Here is a 16,872-nt window from a genome sequence, read left to right on the forward strand (position 1 = left end):
TGCAACTCTCAAAACCGGGTCTTCTGGATCTGTGAGAGTGTACGTAACGCAGTATCAAACTTAAATCATTTTGGGAATCGTCATCGAAAAAACTTATTTGTAGTTATATAGTATCGTTTAAAATAAAGAAAATCCCAAGGTTTACTCGCCTCCTTTTACCCGATAAGGAAATTGACGTGGAAGTGGGTAAAATTAGAGATACCATTACTTCGTAAAGATATCTCCATATCTCAGAATTCCTTAAATGTAGAGGCATAAAATTTGGTATTTAGATTTCCTCAAAATAATTAAAAACATGTTTCAGTGTTTCTTAATATTTGTTGCAGAGAAGAAAAAGAGATGAGTGGTTCATTCAAAATTTCAATAGTTCGAATTGATATTTAGATTTCTCATTTGAAACTTGAAATTTCTTAGGTTTAGAGACATGAGTTTTCGTTTAAAATAATTAAACATTTGCTTCTGCATTTCTTGATAATTGACGTAGAAAAAAGTGTAGATCGAGTCGAGCTTGCACTTTGCCGCCATCTTCAATCATCCGTTCCGGTAGCAGTTTGCCGAAATGAATGAACAGCGCCGTGAACAACCAAACACCTGAGGATAAAGTTATTCAGTAAACCAGTGTTTCTTCAAGGCATATTTTTGGGAAAGCACTGCTCCTCCCCAGAGCTCTGAGAGCAACCTCCCCATGGAGGAGAACAAAATATTACGTCTATAATATAATAGTAAACAGAATAGCACAGTGTGAAAATAACACATGTCCCTCCGAATACTAAGTGTCTCTCCCAGGAACTGTTTTCTGAAGGAAACACTGCACTAAACTTTGTCCTCCCCGTGCGAAGAAAGGGGACTTTTGCTAATATATTTATATAGAGTGAAATAGAAAAAAAAATATGGCCACAGAGGGGACATAATGAAGATCATGGTTAAGCGCAAATATTTAAGAATAGATTCGATAGGCAGTATAGGCCTATAAATTAATATGGAATATGTGTTCAGCTGTTATTAGTATCACGCTAGTAGAGCTTAAAAAGTACGTCCTTCATTTGTTACTCCCATAGGCAGATTTAGGGGGTAACCGTCGTTTTCTCCCCCCAACAGAATAGTCACCAATGTTGCAAAAGTACGATAAGAGAGAGAAATGAAATGAAATCTTTCAGTTTTACGTTCCATGCTTATGCCGGTTAGACTAAAGGAGACAATGGTTATGAGAAATGAAATGGCGGAATTGTGGTAGGTAACGGGAGAACCCCGAGAAAACCCACGAGCACGGTGTTTGTCCACCACAAAGTCCACAAGGCGCGAGATGGGATCGAACCAGGGACTCCAAGCACCAAATGTGGATTCCCTCCCTCCCTCCCTCCAGGGACTCCCTCTACCAGTGAGCCACCGAAGACTTAGAATCTTTCACCGCTCCCCGAATGCATTCCCAGGATTCTGTCCTGGATCCGCTCCTGTTAATAAAACCAAAAAATATAGTATTTAAGCGCATTTCAATTCTTTTCTTACTCACAATATAGTAAATTTTGGTAGTACTCACTCAGGCTTGCACCCAGAAATTTTAGTTCGGAATGGTCCAATACTAGAAGCCACTCCGTGTAAGTAGTATTGAACGGGTGTGATTGGTAATTGTAAAATACTTTCACCTATGTTTTCACAAAACAAATGATAGAACTAAATTGCTTTTATAAGAGAAGGATTGGATTCTTCGAGTTTAACGTCCCGTTCACCAGCGAGGCTATATGAGACGTGGAAATACTGATGAACGTGGAATCCGAACCACATGTTCTCCCGCCGGGAATCGAACCCGGGTCTCCCACGCCATAGGCAAGTACGCTAACCGCTTAGCCACGAAGGAGCTCTTATAAGAGAAGGAGTACAGACGAAAGGTAACATCATATTTTCATGCAACATCAATAATTTCCCTGTTAGAGATAATAGCCTATAGTTTTATTGAGAAATTGTACAAATATATGTTGAGTTAAGAAGTTTTTTTGGAGGAGGTCCAAACCCGGTGGACCCTCCTCGTGGATGCATCCCTGGTAGCACGGCATTTATTTCTGCTCTTAATAAACTATGAGTGTTTGCCAAAGGAAACAGTGTATCATTTAACCAGCAATGTGCACAGCGAGCTCACAGAACCCATTATATTTCTTGAAGACCCTGCATAAGGGCAAGGGCGCCCATGTTGTGCTTTCCAAGGGGGGGGGCAAGTATAAGCGAAATTTCAAATATAGTTTCAAATTTTGCTGTAACTAATGTAAAAATTCTATTGGGTTTTCGATATTCCCAAGTATAATTTCCTCTTAGGGGGCTAGCGCCCCACCTTGCCATCCCTGATGGCCGCTCTTGCTGCCCCATCTCTTACAAGCCAATCAGCCCGGACTTACGCAACTGAAAGCAAAATTTAAGAAATACATCATATCATCACTGAAAACATTGAGCTTCGAAATGTAGGACAGAACATTTTGTATGTAAATGTATGTAATTCTAAGAAGTATTACCGGTATGTTCATTGTTTTCATCTATGTGCATTAGTCTATTACTTTTTATTTTTGTTGATAAGTTTTGTAATAATCACTCAACCTCTTATATTGCTAGGCCTATATTTTCCATTCACAAAACCACAAACTTATTACATAAAAAGGCCTCCCTTTTTGTTATTTAATCATACCAAGTAAATGCAAGCTAATCCTATAAAAAGTTACAAAAGTTTGATAGTTGTAAGCAATGGTACATTCGAGAAAAAAAGAAAGTCATAGTTAAAGTACAAAAAATATAATATTATGGTAATACCAAAACTACACATCACACCAGTTTTATATTTAAGCGTACCGGTACCTAATATTTAATAAGATGATTATTAGAAAAAGTTTTAAAGTATGCCAGTTGTCACTTCAGACGGAGGATGGCCTAATTTATCCGGGATAGGAAATTTCACTTTCCGAATTTCGGAACAATTCCCCAAATACAGAAAAATCCGGAAATTTTCCGAATTCCGTTTTTTTCCGACTTTACTTTCCGGAATCCGTAAAGTAAAAATTCCGGAATTGGTCATTACTACTTCAGAAGAAAGGCATAATCTGGTAAGAACACTAAAACTGTATACGGTATTTCTGTACATTTAAAATATAAATATAAATAATAATAATAATAATAATAATAATAATAATAATAATAATAATAATAATAATAATAATAATAATAATAATAATAATAATAGTAATAATCGCAAAAATACCAAAAGCACCCTTTTTATTTTTTTAATCGTGTCATGTATGTGCTAAAATGATTGCATAAAAAGTTTCAAAAGTTTCATAGTTGTAACTTTTGAGCATTGACACAATTTGTAACAAAATTTAAAACCGTGTATCTCCGTACATGTAAAATACAAATAATAATAATAATAATAATAATAATAATAATAATAACAAAAAACCAAAAGTACCCTTTTTATTTTTTAACCATATAATGTATGTACTAAGATGACTCAATAAAAAAGTTTCTAAAGTTTCATAGTTGTAACTTACGAGCAATGACAATTGGTAAAACTGTATATTTCCGTACATCTATAATACGAAGAATAGTAATGATAAGATGAATGTACAAAAAGAAAGTTGTAATTTTTGAGCAATGTGTAATTTTTGCAAGGTTTCTTAAATTTTTCTGAACGACCGAAAATTAAGCTTTCATTTGACACTTGGATGAGCTCAATAACTTCAAAAGTAAAGAAGTTATGGCAATTTTAGTTCCAGAATGCTGTGTGCCGGAAAGTGAAATTGGCGTCAAATTCACATTTTTTAAAAAAAAAAAATTCTCCCCGACCCATTTCTCATCCAAAAAATCGGGAAAAAATTATTTTAGCATAATTTCATTGGTGTTTATGTATGAAAAAAAATTGAAGAAAATCTTAGACATTGAAGCACTCTCATGCTTTAAAATTAGGTGATTTCACATGAAGAGTTATATTTCAACTGTTTTCAACGCTGATTACTTCTAGAAACGTTTTCAAATAACTGAAATTAACGTCGGTAGATGTTGCGCTGCCTCTTCATTTTCTTTTCCTTTTTATATATACGCGTGCACATTTTACATTCTTGTTATACTTCAATATTGAGACTTTATTTATTTCTTAAAGTTTCATTTATAAAATATTCTCGAATTTTTTAAAATATAATTTAATAAACCAATAGAAACACGTATTCTCGTTGTTTAGAATTAGGGAAATGGTATAGAAGTGGAAATTTTATTTTCAGTTGACAGATTTTTCTCCTTGGTGTAAACAGTATATTAAAAATTTGGATGTTAAGTTTTATTTGTAGTGAACTTTTTCAATGACGGACCTATTATATCTTAAGAATTCACTAGCCAATTGCTTCATTACTCAGTCTTAGACACGTGAAAGATGAATGCCTTAATACAAAATGGTTGCAAATATACAAGAATATTTTTTGTGTTATTAATCAATTAGTTTATGTCACTTAATTTGCAACATCGTTTAGTTGTAATTAGCAGCATCATTCCAGTTTTTGTATAGTGATGGTACACGTTTCTTCACCGATGTAAGTCAAGCTTCACGTTTCTCATTAGTATATTTACTATACTATTGATTGAAAAATATGTAGACTCTTATCTCAAACTTACGGGACAATTGTCCTCCCAAGCTCTCTTCCTAATGACAACGCTGATTCTTATCAAATTCATACTCAGTGTTTCTTTCAGAAACAATGTTCCCGGGGGGGCACTGTTGATACTATTCTATTTATTATTATATTCAGTGGCGTATTTACGACTTTGTTTCGGGAGGGGCTTTTCCTCTTGGGGGGGGGCTTTGCCTGAAAATGTGAAAATTCTGCAAGATATTTCATATACTTTACTATAGTAAGTAAGATTTCGAGGGGGGCTTAAGCCCGGAAGTCCCCCTCTAAATACGCCACTGATTATATTATAGACGTATTATTTTGGTCAGCTCCGGGTGGTCAGTGCTCCCCCAAAAGAAGGTCTGGAAGAAACTGTTCATACTCATATAAGTATCAACTTATCTCACGGTGGCGAACATTAACTTTCTTGTCAAGAATGTAGCTTTTTGAAATTGTTTTTAGCACCTTATACAAAACGAATACCATTTGATTTTTATGTGAGTATATGTGTTTAAAATCGTTCCGAACAAAAAGAATAGTTTTGTGCTTTAGTGCCACGTGTACTAGCTATAATAACGTTTGAGATATCAATTTAATATATGTGTCACATAGATGGATGTAATCGCTTTGGCCACAATTATTACCATGTTGGTAAAGTTGTAACTTTGTCTACTACTACGCCAGGCTAAAATATTTAGTAAATAATTTTCCGGAATTAAGATACTTTTAGCACGTTTGAGCTGTAATAGAAAGACGCAGTTGGTTGTACAACAGTTTCACTAAAAACCGTGAAGAAAACTGAAGATAAAAGATTTATTTGATCAAATGTGCAACACTGGTTGTAAAAATTGAATTGAAGCATAAGATCTTACTATTCTTCGAGAAGACAGCGAAAAACTAATTTTTCCTAAAGCCTAAACATTATCACTGCAGACGTGAAAATGATACTTTATTAAGTTCTTTATAACGCGTAAGTCTAGGAAAATGACAGTTAATGAGTTACGAGTCTCAAATTATCATTAACTCTTACATATTAATTTCTATTGAAATAAAATATGATGAAAGATAAAACATGATATTCCGCATAACTTTCAGGAAGATGTCTGTAGTTAAATAATAATTTCATTTTTTGGTGTTCTCCAAATGTTTTTTTCTTTTCTTTTCAACAAACTTAAAAAGTTCGTTACTGAATCCTCTCTCTCTCTCTCTCTCTCTCTCTCTCTCTCTCTCTCTCTCTCTCTCTGTGTGTGTGTGTGTGTGTGCGTGTGTGTGTGTGTGTGTATGTGTGTTTGTCTGTAATTTGCAACTTTTTTTAAAAATGGGTCCTCCATTTGATAGAGCATCAGAAACTATCTGAGAAACCGATTGAAGTTTTCGCGTCACCCTTACCGTTCCCGAGATATTGGTCAAAAAATGGCCGATTTGCAGAGATTTAAGGTCCCGTATCTCGGGAACAGTAAATCATGGAGAGATAATATTTTGAAAATTTTTCAATTTTGAACCCTCTATTTTGAGTGTGTGTCTTCGTAAAACAACATATTGTAAAACGTTTTAACAAGCAGAACTCTTAAACAAAACATGTGACGAAAATTTAATACTCAAAGAAATTATAAATGGATAGATATATTATAAGAATTGTTTAAAGGGTATAGTAATAAAGTACATAGAACAATTGGTATAAAGCCTGTAGAAATTAATAAGAAAAATTAATTCTTTTTAAGTTCGTTCTGGCAATGCCCTTGGAGCATTCTTAACTGGGTTAATTTGAGTTTCAAACACACTGACTGCAAGCATTTTAAACGGCAGTTAAGATAAATAAAATATGAATACAATACCGACAAAAATTGTATTTTGTATTTGTAATTTGAAACTTTATGCTGTAAACAACCAAACTCGATCAATTCTTTAACTCATCTGCCAATGCAGACTACAAATAAGTAAAATTTTCATAGCCCAAGAGATGGCGTTACTCTCTGTGATCCGCTCATCTTCAGATGGGAATGAAATTGCATTAATAGTCCAGGAAATCTAGAGCAATTATACCCTTAACCTGGGCAAAATTGCAATAGAAGCTTTTAAAACAGTTTTTTATTCGGGAATCATTACTGAATAACATATTCAAAATCCGACAAAATCGAACCACGGGAACACTCCCAAAAACGGTTTTCAAAATGGCGGACCATGATTTAAAAACCTTGCGTCTATCTTGCAATTTTCTTCTGTATTTCGGTTTCCTGTAATCCGATTTTGACGATTGTTTTTTTAAATCAAAGGTCATTTTACGTACTATATTTTTTATTAGGAGCACTGATGTCTTATCTCGCACAGTTTCTTGTGAAAAACGACATTTAATTTTAAAAATCATAATTTCTTACATTTACACCTTAAATAATTGTCTGTACCTCGGGTATCTGCAATCGGATTTACATGAAACATTTTTTAAATAAGAGCTACATATAAATGCTAAAGTTTTTAATAACGACACTTTTCTTCTATCTTATACCGTTTCGTGTAAAAAACTATTAATTTACAATCAACGTATTTTTTTATTTATCTATTTAATCATTTGATAAAGCTCAATAAATTAAAATATTATTATTGGTTCTTCCATGTGAACTTTTTGGTGTATTTTAGTATCGCATGAGCTAACTGAGACTTGTCAGCTTTCCTCATCACACTCTGAGATTCAAATAACGCAGGAGGATAAGAACAAAGTTCATAACACATCACATCTTCAAGATTCATATCCCCACCAGCAGCAACAGTCATCATTCTCTGAAAGAGAAGTGCTGCATCTATTTGTATATCATCATTAATTAGGCTCACAACAGCAGCATCAGATCCTAGAGTTTTCGCTTTGTCGGATCTTTTCCCAGAATATTTGAATACATCATTGCCCATCATTTTTTGAACGATGTCTGTACCAATGGAATGCCGTTCATCAACATTTACTCCAGGATCAGCTATTACACCTGTGACAATGTTAGAAAGATCTGGGCCAGAATTGAATGGGGATATTGATTCTAGTCGGTCAACAACTTTTTAAATATCGTTACTGTCCCTAGTTTGTCTACTTTCCCTCATTTCTTTGTGTTGTTCACTGCTTTCCAACAAACTTTTAGTGTATTCCTGCATTGCTAAGTTATAAGTTGAAGACACAGGCATAGAAAGTAGCTATGTTTCTCTTTGAATCTCTGTAAATCCACTTCCTCGTGTCAGACCTCCTCTACTTTTCAGAGAACGCATTAATACTTGCTCTATCACTAGATCTGAACCTAATCCGGCCCATACCCTATCACTTCTTCTTATCACAAACTTCCCTTCCTGGAACATTTTGTGAAAAACTGGATTTTCAGATTCCAAACTGAACATTTTCTACAAATTTAATTATAATGACTTGAGGTAATTATGATGTCCAGCTGCTGCAACTATTGGGAGAATCTCCATCACAGATTGCAAATGTAAATCCCATGAGCCAGTCCTATCTGCTGTTATTAAGTTACGTGCAACGTTGATCATTTGCATATACTTTAGCCAAAGTTTACTTGTTCTTGAGAAAGACTGAAGGTGAGTTTTCTTCTTCTCCAAAGCAGTACTGATTTGAGATAATGCCATAGACAGCTCCACGTCCTCAACATGTTGTTTGCCATTTATGACGTTATCAAGTAAGATACAAGCTTCTTTAACTAGATGATGAGGGGATCCATCTTCATTGCGAGGGAAAACATCTGAAACCTATAAGGTACAAAGAGCTACATCTACTATCATATGCCCTCGCATTGCTCGAGAAACAGCTTTTCCAGACATCATATGCAGCACAGCATTTGATCCATAGATTTCTTGAAGTACTTCAGATAATCCTGAACCATTCATCAAAGTGCCACTTGAACTCAAAAGGTTGATCAAAATATGAAATGTTCCCGTCATTAAAACAATATCTTGGAGATCTTGCTGCCCATGGATAATTTGGGAAGCTTTCCAAAATAAAGCCTGATCAAAATTAATGATACAAGGGATACGTTGTTTATGTGCTAACTTGTTCAAGTACTGCAATGTTGAGAGTATACATGTCATGTCACTAGCTGCCATATCAATGATAGGAAGAAATGTGATTGATGCCACACCAGGATGTGAAACATTTGTTCCAGAATGAATTGTTTGCATAGCTCCTGACCAACTTGGACCTGATCTTTCGGCTGCACATATTTGCCACAGAAGATTTAACCTACTTATAGAGGCAATGGCCAATATTGGAAGTTTTCTGAATGAAATCTCCCTGAGCATGCTTCTTGAATGTCTGTATTCCACAATATCAACTGCTGCGACATTCTTAATGTCACTTTCAGCAATCTTACAGCGTTGAATAATTGGATGGGTCTTGTTCTTTGAGATTGTAGCTGCAATCATACCCATCCCATGAAAGGTGTTCTTTACATCCAAAGTACAAACATTGTGGTCAACATTATCAGCTGCTAGAAGAACTGCAGTGTTGTTGGCAGTATTTAACGAGATATGGCTACCTGATACTGCAGCATTTCTTTCAAATCTAATTACTTCGGAATATGATGAACAATAACCAAGACTGTGAAGCAAATCAACAAGGTACCTTGATCTAAAGTTGTGATGCAGCTGGATAGCTAAACCAATCTGCAATGGACATAGTAATATTCTAGGACGTATACCTTGCATAATGCTCTGACCAATTGAGCCAATTTTTATAGAGGGATCCTTTCCCACAAATAGTTTTGACAACAGTAATTTCAAACTCTTAGGTACGTATTGCAAAATACTTTCTTCAGTAAGGTCACTTGGAGATGGGTATACATCCACATTAGAAACGTTGAGGGATTTCACCTTACTTCTGATTATTTTGGCTGCTGCTTCTATTAAGTATATCTTCTGTAATTCAATATCACATTGTTTTGACTTTTGGTGATAATTTTGAAGAATTTTAGTGGCTGTATCAAGTAAAGTGACTACATCTGTCTTTCCACTTCCACCAGAAATAATCATTTTCTCTCCATAATACTCCAAAAGTTTCCTCTTCATATGTCTCTTATCATAGGCACAGCTTCGACTCCCTTCAAGATATTCTTCCATTTTTTAAATTAGATCTCCCATCAGCAGTTGTTCTTCATCATTATTTTCCAAGTACGAACAAGTCTGAAGGAATGCAAGGTACTGTTCTCCATTACTTGGCCGACCTTTCTTTATGTACTTATTGGAGGAAGAGTATTCACGGGGAATGTTCCTACCAGTTCGAAAATTGACACTACAAGTGTTATGATAGACGCAGTCCACAAATGTATCGCAAAACAAGCAATGAGTGGCACTACGAATTGGGTCTTCATTTAAACGTACACTTTTCTTGGTTTTGTTTCATCACTACTCTGCCGTTTCTTGACACCAATATCCTTTGAATCTGTAAATCGTTTCCGACATGAAACATGGACACTAATACCAGGAACAGCAACAACATCAGTTCTGCGCCAGTGGCTTGCTTCATTTATGCCATCTGCTCCTTTCTGTTTAATTTTAACTATCTCTTGCTAACTGTCCAATTTTTCCTTACATATCACACAATATTCAGACATCTCCATTTTTAAATTAAACAGAAAAAAAGCAAATTATAAATAGTTGCTTTTTAAAATATTAAAGCCGTAAAAACAAAAATTAATAATAAAAACAAATTAAGAAAACAGGCAACTAACACACAAATTAAACATTATTTAGAAATACAGGGTGGCCCAAACGGAGGTATACACCCCTGCATTGATCAAGTATAACATTCTAGCTTATGGGTTTATTTACATCGGCTGTTCCGGGCTTAAGGTATAAGTAAAAATACATTAAGAACAAATAATAAAGAAGCTAGGTGATAACAATAAGAAATGGTATGAAATACAGGAGATACGTATGGAACTGTGTACCTACTTTTGGGCCACCCTGTATATTAGAACATTTGGAATAAATTTATACTATTTTTGGGAGGGTTATAATTTTTTCCCCTTATGATTTAGGAAACCTTATGTAGTTATATAATGTCTCCGATGGATGAGTGGTTACGCTCGTCACCTTGTGGTGAAGAGGTCCCGGGTTCGATTCCCGGTAGCGTCATTTGGTTCAGATCCCACGTTAAACTGTAGGAACCATCTTCAAACGTCATCATCAACAAAACAGTGAAAATCGGATAAGATGAACCCAAGATACAGAAGAAAATTGCAAGATAGACGCAAGATTCTTTAACCATGGTCCGCCATTTTGAAAACCGTTTTTGGGGGTGTTCCCGTGATCCGATTTTGTCGGATTTTGAATATGTTTTTCAGTAATGATTCCTGAATCAAAAACTGTTAAAAAAGCTTCTATTGCAATTTTGCCCAGGTCCAACTGTAAATTGCCTGGACTATAAGAAAATAAGAAAAGAAGAAATTATTTAATTAAATTTATAATTGTTTGTCTTCTCTTAATGATAACACATATAACCTTTTATGCAATCCAACTTCGTGAATTTGATGAGAAAAAAACCTAAATCACTTCATTTTATTTATTTTTTTATTCGACTATTTTCTACACAGCTAGACACTTAGTATAGATATTGAAGTTCATCTCTTCTTGGAGATTCCCGACAATCACAAGTTCTAGTTCTAGATAATCACTAGTTCTTGCAGATAAAGCAGAAAAGGCATCTACCAAGGAGCATCAGGAAAGGAATACCAAACCTCTTAAGGGCCGCGAACAGGAAGTTGGTTAATGCAAATCTTCGATCAAGAGAGAAGCTTGCTTCTACACCTTTGTTGACAAAGAATGGCTCAAGTGCAGCAAGGATCGTTACCAACGGAGAAAGATGATAGGGTCCTCTCAACACCAGCAGTCCTTCAAGTTTGACTCCAATAAGGATCTTCAAACTGGATGTGATGAAAGTGCTGGATAGAACATTCTGCTGCTACACTGAAAGGCAAAAGGTTTTACAATTATTCTGTGAGTTGTGTCGTCTAAGAAGATAGAGGAATAAAGCTTTAAGACATCGTTCCCTTCAAACAAACCAGACGAAACTACGGAACAAAATGTTCTAATTTTGGTGTAACATCTTATCTAAGGAGTAAATCGAGCTTCATCAGTTGGCATAAATAATCATAATATACTCAAAAATTTAGTACTAACTCAAATAAATTAGTTACGTTAAAAAATATAAATACGAAAACCTCTGATTTCTTTCTATACTTTTGCTTCTGAAAATGGATTTTGCGACACATTCGATCCTTCGTTGAATGGTAGTAGTGAAATACCATTCACTACTATATAGATCGTTTCAAGGATTAATCTATTGGAGTCCAGCGTACATATTTAGAATTGAGACTGTCTGGGATATGATCCTTCTTATGACGAAACTAACATTACACGAATATGCATTATTATCATCCACCTATTATATTGAAAATTAGCTGAAATATCCATTCTTCGCATGGGTCAGATCAGGGGTAAAAGTGGATCTGAAAAGGTAGGGGGACGGTAGATACTGGCATAACGTTATGCCGTCCCCTGCCTATCTTTGCCTATTGTATTTTTTTTTTTTTTAGAAATTGGGGGGACACGTACATATATTTTGGAAGTGGGGGACGGCGTCCCCTCGTTTTTCACCTAGGTAAGATAAAATATCTATGTAAAGATAACTGGATTTTTTGTACATGTCTCGGTAACCTTCTTCCGCAGGTGACCTATGGCCCGCGTACAATGGTAGCTGAATTTGAAAGTTATCGCTAATGGGAGTGTCACCTATCATATCAGCGATCACGAAAACTAGGGATTTGACAATAATATCGCTTATTTTGGATTGTTTTTACATGTCTCGGTATCCTCCCCCCGGTGTGCCCCGGGCACACAGTCGAATGAAATGAATTTGGAAGTTCATGCGATGGGAGTTTCACCATTGATCTCAGCGACCGCGAAAACTATGAATTGGACACTAATATCGGTCATTTTCTACTACTTTTACATGTCCGGAACCCTCCTTGAGACTCCCTTGGTTCGAATTTTGCAAAAAAAAAAAAAAAAAAAAAAATGCTTCGTCTTCGTCTAGTACCTGGACCAAGTGCCCCGTGATCAAAATTTGCTAACTCTAGATCCACTCGTCTGGTCCTCAGGCCGCACACAGACACACAGACAAACACACAAACACACAAACAAACACTTTATTTTATTTATATTAGATTTATGATATTTACAAGATTCGTGTTCCCACTCTCCACGTCGCTCAAAAAGCACTCTTTTTATAAATTTAAACACTTTTACATTCCTAAACATTGTCTTGCAAACCAGAAATTATTATTACTTTTCTGTTAAATCCCTATCAGATATACTGTACTAATACGCATGTCTCCGGTTTATTCTGAAAACTGAAAAATTCGTTTCATTATGAATTCAGCATCTATTCCATCATCAGCATCAATTATGAGAAAAGATAACAATATATTTCCATCGTCCTTAGTTTAGTACTTGCAAGTTTTTGCAATATGCCAAAGTTACATGCTGTTCTGTGCAGTTTATACGCCAAAATTATCTCGTAACAAGAGTTTTGTTCAGTTACCAATTATTAGTTATTTCCACTATAAAGTTTATGGGAATGATTAACCTTCTTACACCACTTTAGAAATAGAAAATCTTTAATGTCCCTGTAATGTATTAGTTTTTTTCTCTTTTCTGCACTTTTACAACATGGTTACGTTTTGATATCTTTCCTTAGTTTTACATTTCCGTTATCACATTTTGATAGACATGACTCTTTGTTATATAATTATATTTAGTAGTCAATCGTGGCTAACTACCGAGCTGGATGTACCATTAGACTCAAAAGGAACGGGCCTAAAGTCTCAACGTTTTTAAGGGCACATGTTAGATTATTTTTTTTAAATTCTCATACCGTTTCGTAATATTCTTTCCTCCTATCTTATTTACTTCCATTATTTTAGTGTGAATTGAAACAAAAAGTGATATTGTAAAATCTTGTAATCAATGTAATCACTGAATTCCAGTAGGGAGTAAAAAACATAAATTCCAACGATCAAAATAATTATTCAATTGCTTTTAGTGAGATTTTAATGTTTCAATATTCACACTATTACGAACAAAACTCAAAAAACGTGTTCCTTTTATGGAGAGCAGTCAAAAGTTTCCCGGAATTTCGTTGTAACTATCTATTACCGCAATAGGTACACATTCATTTAATTGCCTTCAAAATCGGCTCCTTGAGAATGCGTACAATACACCTGTTCCACCTATCCTGCCATTGTTGCAAACAACGCTGAAAGTCATATTTTGGTATGTTCCGATGTTCAACCGTCGCATTGATTTGGATGTCTTCTACGATGGCAAAACGGTTACCGATGAGGCCCTTTTTGATCTTGGGGAAGAGCCAGAAATCCTCTGATTGAGCATGAGTGCGGACTCGTATTATTACACTAGTGTATACTAAAAAAAACTAATCATTCTGTGGATTTTAATTTTTAAAACTTTAAAAATTTGTAACAGTATAAATCTTAATCCACTGCAGATTCAAAATGAAAATGCATTAAGATAAAGGAAAAAGATTATATATTGTAAAGCACCAACTTACTCTATGAACATTCATTATTAAATCCGGAAACCACAGCTGCCTACAACTTCCTGTTTCAATATAAGAACTGAAATCGAGATTCAACCTATTACCTAGAATCTAAATCTTTCTTACTATAGAGATCAAAATTGAAAACGGAAATGACAGACGATCTCTACTATTTCCGGTTTTAAATAGAGACATTGGGGCCAAGCTTGAACCTAATCTTGGGAGAGACTAATTCCAGATATAGAAGGCTTTTACAGGTTATTACCAGTTTCGCTCTATGGTAATAAATGTTGAAACCGGAAAGTGTTGTAAATTCCACTATATCCGGTTCCAGATAAAGATTAAAGGCGAAGAAGGAATTATTTTCTTAGAATGCTGAATCAATATCAAAAAGAAAACCCAGTTGTCGCTGTTTCTTCCTCTATAGCGATCAATATCGAAACCGGAGAGAATATAAGTATCAGAACCGAGATTGTGACTATTTTTTGAGACACTAAATTAGTATACTAAAAAGTTTCGCGCTATCGTTTACCACTTTATCTATTGTGGTTAACATTAAAACCCGGAAATGATTTATCTCACTACTACAGTTTAGAACAGGGGGCAATGAAGGATCTGGAAGCTACTTTAGGGATGTTGAATCGGTGTCAGAAATTCGTTTCTCGTTCTCTCTCTTTGCTTTGAACTATTCTCTCGACAGACAGATAGACGAACATAACCGTTCTATAAGGTTTGCTATACTTATAGATAGACGAACATAACCATTCTAAAAGACTTGACATACTTACAGATAGACGCGTTAAATGGGGGTTCCACTTCAAAATAAAAATGTCTTGCTTCCTATGACAAGATACGAACGTTGGTGAATAAATGAAGTAGATTCAGCACCTTCCCCAGAGAAAAACAACAAAACATAAAATGAACAAAATGTGATATATGCCCATTTTAGTAAAACGTTAATTACTAGGGCCCCAGATAAAACATGTATTTCTTAAGGCTCTTTTTTCATTATATTGCTCCCTCAATTTAACTTTAAAACATAGAATGGGTCCATCATATCATCTCAAAAGGAAGTAAAAATAATTTAAAATGATGCTACTCGCTCATCATTTGAACAAATATATTTCCTTATATATTTCAAAATTTAATTGGCAAGTATTGATAGCATTACCATTAAATATTTAGTTTGATTTCATGTCTTCCTGGTCATATTTTAGATTCGTAATTTTTAAAGTATTTTTGTACTTTAGTTACATAATATAGGATGTTTATTTCAAAGCAACATTGCCATATATATTTCCTTATATATTCCCCCTTTAATTAGCAAGTATTGATAGCATTATCATTAAATATTTAGTTTGATTTAATGTCTTCCTGGTCATAGATTCGTAATTTTTAAAGTATTTTTGTATTTTAGTTACAGAATATAGGGTGTTTATTTCAAAGCAACATTGCCATAAAATAGGTCTTACATGTAGCTATTGAGCGCCTTGCCTTATTATGGTAAAATGTCATAAGAATACTCTCAGTAATTACCAACAATTTCGTTGAAATATTTTCTTACAAAGTAAGAAACCACAAATTAAAAATAATAAAATAGAACCTTGCCGAATGTAGGAGATAAAGCTTCTACAATACTAAATTTGACTGTCCTTGGTTGACGAAGATTAGAAGTATCTAAAGAAGCGACCCGCAAATCATGTATATGAATATTGTATGAAAGCAATAATGTCAATTAAATTATCACTGAACTTATAATTCCTATGGATAACGCAATAGAATGCGGTGTTGCTTGAGAGCAACACTGCACAATAAAGGGTTAAGATGAGCATGAATGTAATCTCGACTCTATTTTATTAAAAAGCAAATTGGGTAATGAAAATGTTTATTAAGGTTTCAGATGCTACGAAGGGCTCAAATTTAATACTGAACGTAAGTAGCTATCTAACTGATGAACGTAAATAGCTATCTATCTCTGTGTTGTTATTGCTTACGTTTACGTGTATGCTGGTGTAATTTCTAGTTATTGCAATCGATTAAAAGTTTAACAGTTTTACGACGGCTGACAATAAAATAATGAGAATTGTTGAAAAAAAACAACTTTACTTACATTTTAAACCAATCACAATGTGATCACCTTCAAAGTACTCCCATTGTGCCTGCACACACTTACTCCATCGGCGTTTCCATTGTTGGTAGCATCGCTGGAAGTCATCTTTTGGGATGTCTGCCAAAGCCCGTGTTACAGCTATTTGAATGTCTGTTTCTGCTTCAAAATAATGTCCTTTAAGAACTGCTTTCACCTTTGGGAACAGAAAAAAATCACACGGGGTGATATCCGGTGAAAAATGGTGGAGTTGTAGCACTGTAATGGATTTTGATGCCGAATACTGCCAATACTGCCGAAGAGACAATGCAGTATGGACTGGTGCATTATCGTGATGGAGGATCCAGGTGTCAGCAATCTCTGTTCGATCACGACGGACGCGTTTTCGAAGTCTTTCGAGAATTTCTAAGTAGAAATGTTGATTTCTGTCTGCTGTGGAGGTACCCACTCTTTATGGACAATTCCCCTGGAGACAAAAAAGCACACAAGCATGCATTTCACCTTGGGCTTCGACATGCGGGCTTTCTTTG

The 16,872-nt window shown here is 34.9% G+C and overlaps 1 long non-coding RNA gene across 1 annotated transcript in view; it reads right to left on the bottom strand.

Moving 5' to 3' along the window:
* Positions 1-11,247: 11,247 nt before the first annotated feature.
* Positions 11,248-16,872, bottom strand: part of LOC145688911 (uncharacterized) — a 44,498-nt gene continuing 38,873 nt past the window's right edge. Inside the window, exon 3 of the long non-coding RNA XR_014132017.1 lies at positions 11,248-11,585. This is a non-coding gene — a long non-coding RNA (uncharacterized LOC145688911). The remainder of the gene's footprint in view (positions 11,586-16,872) is intronic.

Source organism: Thermobia domestica, chromosome 7, assembly GCF_964235325.1.
Source record: "Thermobia domestica chromosome 7, izTheDome1.hap1.1, whole genome shotgun sequence".
Taxonomy (NCBI): domain Eukaryota; kingdom Metazoa; phylum Arthropoda; class Insecta; order Zygentoma; family Lepismatidae; genus Thermobia; species Thermobia domestica.